The following is an 8,673-nucleotide window of genomic DNA, read 5'->3' as shown; positions in this document are numbered from 1 at the left end:
TCCTCTGGACACGTTCCAGCTTGTCAGTATCCTTCTTGAACTGAGGTGCCCAGAACTGGACACAGTACTCCAGGTGAGGTCTGACCAGAGCAGAATACAGTGGTACTATTACTTCCCTTGATCTAGATGCTATACTCCTATTGATGCAGCTCAGAATTGCATTGGCTTTTTAGCTGCTGCATCACACTGTTGACTCATGTCAAGTTTGTGGTCTACCAAGACTCCTAAATCCTTTTCACACGTACTGCTCTCAAGCCAGGTGTCACCCATCCTGTATTTGTGCCTTTCATAGTGTAGTGCTTTACATTTTTCCCTGTTAAAAAACATCTTGTTTGCTTTGGCCCAGTTCTCTAATCTGTTAAGGTCATTTTGAAGTGTGATCCTGTCCTCGGGGGGGGGGGTATTAGCCACCCCTCCCAATTTGGTGTCATCTGCAAACTTGCTCAGGATGCCCTCAAGCCCATCAGCCAAGTCATTGATAAAGATGTTGAATAAGACCCCACTAGTCTCCAGGATGAGGAGGAGCCATTGATGAGCACCCTTTGGGTTCGGTCAGTCAGCTAGCTACAAATCCACTGAATGATAGCATTTTCTAGCCCGCATTTTACACACCAATCAAAAGTTCATTAGGAAATGGTTAGGTAGCCGTGTTTGTCTGCCGTTGAAACAAAATTGTCGTTTAGTCGTGTCCGACTCTTCGTGACCCCATGGACCATAGCACGCCAGGCACTCCTGTCTTCCACTGCCTCCCGCAATTTGGTCAAACTCATGTTCGTAGCTTCGAGAACACTGTCTGTCACAGTGGCCGGAGTGGACTACTTCAGAGTAACGACGCTACGCAGCTCTGCATTTTATTCTTTTATTGGTGCTGCGTATTTACAGTGCTCAAGTCATTGCTATTTACACGGAGCGATGTTGTCAGTCGGTTTCAGAACCTCCTAATGGCTTTTGGCGCGTCTTTCTCCAACACAAAAGCTTTGGCAGACCCATCCTCTTGCCCCTCCTCTTCCTGCGTAATTCTGGAGTTGGAGGGATGGGTCTTCCCCCCTTGCTTGCCCCTTCCTGTCCCACCTGGGACCCTGGCTCCTCTACCTTGCCTGAGCCTCGGACACGACTTCCTGCTTCCCCACTGGAATCGGAACTCTCCCTGCTTTCCCCTTTGCTCGGGGACGGGCTTGAACTCAGGAGGGGAGGGACTTCGCGATATCCCCTGTCCCTCACATCCACCCCCCTCCCAAGCTCTCCTTCACCCCTCCCCAGGCCCCCCCCATGTGTCGGTGACGACTGGAAGCCTAAGAACTCAGTGCTCTCCGAGCCCGTTGGTGTGAATACCTCCCCCCAGTCCTGCGAGCCCCCCCCTTCCGCCTGGGCGGACGGGAATCCCAAAAAGTCCGTGGCGTCAGAGCTGGTGGGGGTAAAAACGTTCTGCCAATCTGCTCCTTCCTCTGACTGGGTGGATCTCGGTGACACCCATACCTCATCCTCTGGTTCCTCAAACTCCGCTTCCCAGCGCCATGGTGAGCTGCTCTCCCGTGCCTCCTCCTCCTCCCCCTCCCTTTCCATGTGCCAGGGCTTGGGTCTGTGGGGAAAGAGGGCGTGAAATTCTTCCACCAAGAATTCCTCCTGTATCTGAGTGGCTGGGACCCATTCATTCTGGGACGGTGGAGCATCCTCCCATGCCATGAGGTACTCCAGTCCCCCCACCCCCCACCTTGAATCCAGGATGGCCGTGGCCTCATTGAGTTGCTCCCTGCCTTCCCTCTCCCCCCCTCCCTCGGGGGTTTGTTCGCTGTCTCGGAGCCTGCTGCTTTCCCTGTACGGCGACAGCAGCGATCTATGAAACACTGGATGCACCCTCATGTCCTCTGGCAGTGCCAGCCTGTATGCCACCGGGTTTACCTGTTGCGTGACCGTGAAGGGGCCCAGCCTTTTGGGTGCCAGCTTTTTGCACCTCCCTCTGGTGGGAAGGCCCTCCGAGGACAACCACACCTTGTCCCCCACCCTGATGACCTCCCCTTGTCGCCTGTGGCGATCTGCCCCCTTTTTGTACGCTTCCTTGGCCCTCTCCAAGTGGTCTCTGAGCTGCTGGTGCACCGTCTCCAGTTCCTCTGCCCAATCCTCAGCCTGTGGGCCCTCCTCCTCCTCCTCCTCCCTCTCCCTCTCTGGGAAAGATCTGAGGTCGCGCCCGTAATTGGCCTTAAAGGGCGACACCCCTGTGGAGACGTGCACTGCATTGTTGTAGGCAAATTCTGCTAGTGGCAAGCGATCCACCCAGTCCGTTTGCCGCTGGCTGACGTAGCATCTCAGGTACTGCTGCAGAATGGCGTTGACCCTCTCCGCTTGTCCGTTGGTCTGCGGGTGTCTAGCCGTCGACAAGCTGACCTCCACCTGCAGGAGGTTCATGAGCCGCCGCCAGAACCTGGAAACAAATTGGCGGCCACGATCCGAAATAACCCTTAAAGGTAATCCATGCAGTCTGAAAATGTGATCAACAAACAGTTTGGCTGTCTCTTCTGCCGAGACTGCCCTGGCACACGGTATAAAGTGACACATTTTGGACATAAGGTCCACCACCACCAACACTGCAGTCTTACCCCTGGACGAAGGCAGATCTGTGATGAAGTCCATGGACACCACTTCCCACGGCCTGTGTGGTGTGGCTAAGGGCTCCAGCAACCCTGGTGGCGCTGCTCTGACCACCTTCGCCCGCTGGCAGGTGGTACAGCCCCTTACATAGTCTCGAACATCTTCCCGCACCCCTGGCCACCAGAAGTGTCTCATGACTAGGTGAGCGGTTTTGTCCCTTCCAAAATGCCCCGCTGTAGGGTTGTCGTGCATCTGCTTGAGGACCGTACGTCGGAGCTGGGTGGTGGGTAGGTACAGCGCACCCTTGTAGAAAAGCAGCCCTCTGCGTTCTGCAAAGTCTTTTGCCTGCTCCCTCCCCCCTCTCAGTTCTCTGAAGATGCGGTTGGCAAATTCATCCGCTGCCGTCAGTGCTGTGAGTTCTGCCTCGCTCACCACAGCTGCTCCGCAGGACCATGCCGACGGGGGGAAAATGTGCCTTGGGGCTGGTGGCGCCTCCTCCTCCATGTACTCTGGCTTGCGGGAGAGGGCATCCGCCCTGACATTCTGCTCCCCCGGGATGTAGTGGATGGAGAAGTTGAAGTTCGAGAAGAACTCTGCCCACCGTATCTGCCGCTGGTTGAGCACCCTGGCAGTTCTCCAGAACTCCAGGTTCTTGTGGTCTGTGCACACCTGGATGGGGTGCTTCGCGCCCACCAGGAAGTGTCGCCAGTGCTGGAACGCAGCGTAGATCGCAAGAAGTTCCCTATCAAACACTGTGTAGTTGCGTTCAGGCTGTGTCAGCTTCCTGGAGAAGAAGGCACAGGGTCTCCACTCCCTGTTGGCGTCCAGTTGCAACAAAATTGCGCCCACAGCTTTTTCAGAAGCATCTGTCTCAATGCGTAGGGGCGCGTCCTGCACCACATGGAACAGGTTTTGGTCTGAGGCGAACACTCTCTTGAGGCTTTCGAACGCTGCTTGCGCCTCTGGTGTCCACTTGAACTTCTGCTTGCCTCTCAGGCAGTCCGTGATGGGAGCCGTAACGCGAGAGAAGTTCTTGATGAACTTCCTGTAGAAGTTAGCGAAGCCTAGTAGGCGTTGGGCATCTTTGCGCGTCCTGGGGCTGTGCCAGTCCAGGATGGCCTGCACCTTGTCCTTGTCCATCGCCAGCCCCTTGTCTGACAGCTTGTAGCCCAGGAAGTCCACCTCTTTGGTGTGAAACTTGCACTTCTCCAGCTTCACATACAGGTGGTTCTCCTTCAGGCGTTGCAACACCTCTCTGACATCTTTCACATGCTGCACTGGGTCATTCGAGTAGATAAGGATGTCATCTAGGAAGACCAAGCATTTCCTGAAGAGGAGGGACCCCAGGACGTGGTGCATGAAGGCCTGGAAGCATGCTGAGCCCCCTTGCAAACCGAAGGGCATCACCAGATATTCAAAAGAGCCCAGAGGCGTGAACATCGTGGTTTTCCATTCATCTCCTTCCCGGATCCTGATCAAGTTGTACGCCCCCCTTAGGTCCAGCTTGGTGAAAATCTTGCCCCTGCGTGCCGCTGTCAGGAGATCATCCACTCTGGGCATGGGGAAAGCCACGGGCTCTGTCACCGAATTCAGCCGTCTAAAGTCCACCACAAGACGGCGCTGTTGCGTGTCTTTCTTGTCCACCCAGAAGACCGGGCTGCCCCCTGCTGCCTTGCTTTCCCTTATGAACCCCCGCTTGAGGTTCTTGTCGATGAAAGCGCGCAGATCCTCCAGCTCCTGGTCTGACATGGCGTACAGCTTGGCTGGGGGTATCGTCGCCCCTGGCACCAGGTTGATCTGGCAGTCAAAAGGCCTGTGCGGGGGTAGGTGGTCGGACTCCGCTTCGCTGAAGACCTCCTGCAGGTCCCAGTACTGCTTGGGTATTGCCTCACCCCCTTTGATATGCATGGTGGCCACCGTGGCTATCGGAGGCCCCTCCCCTGGTTGGTGCTGCATGCAATGTTCCAGACAAAAGTCTGACCCAAACGTGATGCACCTCTGGTGCCAACTGATGGAGGGGTCGTGGCGCGCCAGCCAGCTCATGCCCAAGACGATGGGGGGGTCTGAGATGGTGGTGACGTTGAACGCCAGTGTCTCTGAGTGCCTTCCCACCGTCATTCTCATGGGGGGGGTTTGATGTGTGATGGCCCCTCCCAGCAGCTCCCTGCCGTCAATGGTTGCTACGTGCAGAGGAAAATCCAACTGCAAAAGCTGGATTTGGTGCTCTTCTGCAAAGCTTCTCGAGAAGAAGTTGGCGGACGCCCCACTGTCAATTAAGGCGAGGACCGTCAGGGGATAGCCATTTGGGAGCGTTAGCGTCACTTCTAGAACCACTCCTGCTCTGGGAGGGGTGGGCTGGCTCTGCTCCTCTCTGTGCGGGTGGGCGGGCTGGGGCTGTTGTCTGCTGACTGTGCCTGGCTGCTGCCCCTTGTCTCCTGCAGCCAGGCTTTCCCGTTTCCCTGCTGTGGTGCTGCGTCAGTGGGGGAGGGCACCACCGTTCCCGCCTTTCCTTGCCACTCCCTGCGATGTGGGCAGTCTCTGACGAGATGCTGGGGTGAGTTGCAGAGAAAGCAATTCCCGCCCCTTCCCTCCTTGCGTCTTGGCGCCGCTGGGGTTTGAAAAGCCCGCGCGCGCGCGCTATCAATCTGCATGGGCTCCTGGTCCTGGCTGGCTCCAGGCGTGGCCTGAAAGGGTTGTTGAGGGAGTGGCTTCTCCTGCGACCGTGGGAACCAAGCCCGCTTTGCGCGCGTCGCTTGCTTGTCGTTCCACCGGGATTCCTGCCTCACCCCCACCGCCAGAGCTGCTTTGCTCAGCTGATCCATAGTACTGGGCTTTGGACCTCTCGAGAGTTCATCCTTCACCTCCTCGCTCAAACCCAAGTAAAACGCAGCTTGCATGGGAGGCGAATCCAAAACCCACCCCAGTCTGTGCACCAGCATGGTGAATTTCGCCCAATATGCGCGAACTGTCATATTTCCTTGGCGTAAATTATGCAGTTCCTCCTTAGTCTGGTCCAAATGACTATCGGACGAATACATCGTCCTCAAACCTTCTAGAAATTGTTGGACATTTTTCATGCAAGGATTCTTGGTTGCGATTAATGGTCTTAGCCACTCCCTGGCTGCTCCGGTGAGATGTTCCACAATAAACGCTACTCTGTGCTCATCATCGGGGAACTCATTCTGGTGCAGCTCAAGAGCATACACGATCTCAGTCTCAAAGCCCTGAAACTCCTTCGGGTCTCCATTGAACTTGCTTACAAGGGTCCCTGCTCTCCTTCCTGGCAGCACTTGGACTTGGGGAGCCCCTCCCGCCTTGTTTTTCTCTGCATCCAGCTTGTTTTGGAGGTCTACCGCCACCGCCCTTAAATGCTGCTCTTTTTCCTGGAGCTCTCTCACCTGTTCCGCAAGTTGTAGCCGGTCGTCCTGGACCTTCTTAGTCTCCTCTTTAGCTGCCTTCAATTCTCCCTGCGCCTGCAGCGACAGCTGTTGCAGTTCTAGCTGGGCTTGCTCAGCGATCTGCCGCCACTTCTCCGCCTCGGACACGCTCATCCCGGCAACTCCGAAGTAGCCCAAAAATGATTAGGAGGTTGCTGTCACAGTGGCCGGAGTGGACTACTTCAGAGTAACGACGCTACGCAGCTCTGCATTTTATTCTTTTATTGGTGCTGCGTATTTACAGTGCTCAAGTCATTGCTATTTACACGGAGCGATGTTGTCAGTCGGTTTCAGAACCTCCTAATGGCTTTTGGCGCGTCTTTCTCCAACACAAAAGCTTTGGCAGACCCATCCTCTTGCCCCTCCTCTTCCTGCGTAATTCTGGAGTTGGAGGGATGGGTCTTCCCCCCTTGCTTGCCCCTTCCTGTCCCACCTGGGACCCTGGCTCCTCTACCTTGCCTGAGCCTCGGACACGACTTCCTGCTTCCCCACTGGAATCGGAACTCTCCCTGCTTTCCCCTTTGCTCGGGGACGGGCTTGAACTCAGGAGGGGAGGGACTTCGCGATATCCCCTGTCCCTCACACTGTCCAACCATCTTGTCCTCTGTCGTCCCCTTCTCCTAGTGCCCTCAATCTTTCCCAACATCAGGGTCTTTTCCAAGGATTCTTCTCTTCTCATGAGGTGGCCAAAGTATTGGAGCCTCAGCTTCACGATCTGTCCTTCCAGGGAGCACTCAGGGCTGATTTCCTTAAGAATGGATAGGTTTGATCTTCTAGCAGTCCATGGGACTCTCAAGAGTCTCCTCCAGCACCATAATTCAAAAGCATCAATTCTTCGGCGATCAGCCTTCTTTATGGTCCAGCTCTCACTTCCATACATCACTACTGGGAAAACCATAGCTTTAACTATACGGACCTTTGTCGGCAAGGTGATGTCTCTGCTTTTTAAGATGCTGTCTAGGTTTGTCATTGCTTTTCTCCCAAGAAGCAGGCGTCTTTTAATTTCGTGACTGCTGTCACCATCTGCAGTGATCAAGGAGCCCAAGAAAGTAAAATCTCTCACTGCCTCCATTTCTTCCCCTTCTATTTGCCAGGAGGTGATGGGACCGGTGGCCATGATCTTGGTTTTTTGATGTTGAGCTTCAGACCATAATTTGCGCTCTCCTCTTTCACCCTCATTAAAAGGTTCTTTAATTCCTCCTCGCTTTCTGCCATCAAGGTTGTGTCATCTGCATATCTGAGGTTGTTGATATTTCTTCCGGCAATCTTAATTCCGGCTTGGGATTCATCTAGTCCAGCCTTTCGCATGATGAATTCTGCATATAAGTTAAATAAGCAGGGAGACAATATACAACCTTGTCGTACTCCTTTCCCAATTTTGAACCAATCAGTTGTTCCATATCCAGTTCTAACTGTAGCTTCTTGTCCCACATAGAGATTTCTCAGGAGACAGATGAGGTGATTAGGCACTCCCATTTCTTTAAGAACTTGCCATAGTTTGCTGTGGTCGACACAGTCAAAGGCTTTTGCATAGTCAATGAAGCAGAAGTAGACGTTTTTCTGGAACTCTCTAGCTTTCTCCATAATCCAGCGCATGTTTGCTATTTGGTCTCTGGTTCCTCTGCCCTTTCGAAATCCAGCTTGCACTTCTGGGAGTTCTCGGTCCACATACTGCCTAAGCCTGCCTTGTAGAATTTTAAGCATAACCTTGCTAGCGTGTGAAATGAGCGCAATTGTGCGGTAGTTGGAGCATTCTTTGGCACTGCCCTTCTTTGGAATTGGGATGTAGACTGATCTTCTCCAATCCTCTGGCCATTGCTGAGTTTTCCAAACTTGCTGGCATATTGGGTGTAGCACCTTAACAGCATCATCTTTTAAAATTTTAAATAGTTCAGCTGGAATATCATCACTTCCACTGGCCTTGTTATTAGCAGTGCTTTCTAAGGCCCATTTGACTTCACTCTCCAAGATGTCTGGCTCAAGGTCAGCAACCACACTACCTGGGGTGTACGAGACCTCCATATCTTTCTGGTATAATTCCTCTGTGTATTCTTGCCACCTCTTCTTGATGTCTTCTGCTTCTGTTAGGTCCTTACCACTTTTGTCCTTGATTATGGTAATCTTTGTACGAAATGTTCCTTTCATATCTCCAATTTTCTTGAACAGATCTCTGGTTTTCCCCATTCTATTGTTTTCCTCTATTTCTTTGCATTGCTCATTTAAGAAGACCCTCTTGTCTCTCCTTGCTGCTTTTTGGAAATCTGCATTCAGTTTCCTGTATCTTTCCCTATCTCCCTTGCATTTTGCTTGCCTCCTCTCCTCCGCTATTTGTAAGGCCTCGTTGGACAGCCATTTTGCTTTCTTGCATTTCCTTTTCCTTGGGATGGTTTTCGTTGCTGCCTCCTGTATAATGTTACGAGCCTCCATCCATAGTTCTTCAGGCACTCTGTCCACCAAATCTAAATCCTTAAACCTGTTCCTCACTTCCACTGTGAATTCATAAGGGATTTGATTCAGATTGTATCTTACTGGCCCAGTGGGTTTTCCTACTTTCTTCAGTTTAAGCTGGAATTTTGCTATAAGAAACAAAATAGAAATAAAATAGAAAAATTCCTTCCAGTAGCACTTAGAGACCAACTAAGTTTGTCAT

Source organism: Zootoca vivipara, chromosome 10 (genome assembly GCF_963506605.1).
Source record: "Zootoca vivipara chromosome 10, rZooViv1.1, whole genome shotgun sequence".
Lineage (NCBI taxonomy): Eukaryota > Metazoa > Chordata > Lepidosauria > Squamata > Lacertidae > Zootoca > Zootoca vivipara.
The sequence above is the reverse complement of the archived record's forward strand: the minus strand, read 5'-3'. Positions refer to the sequence as shown.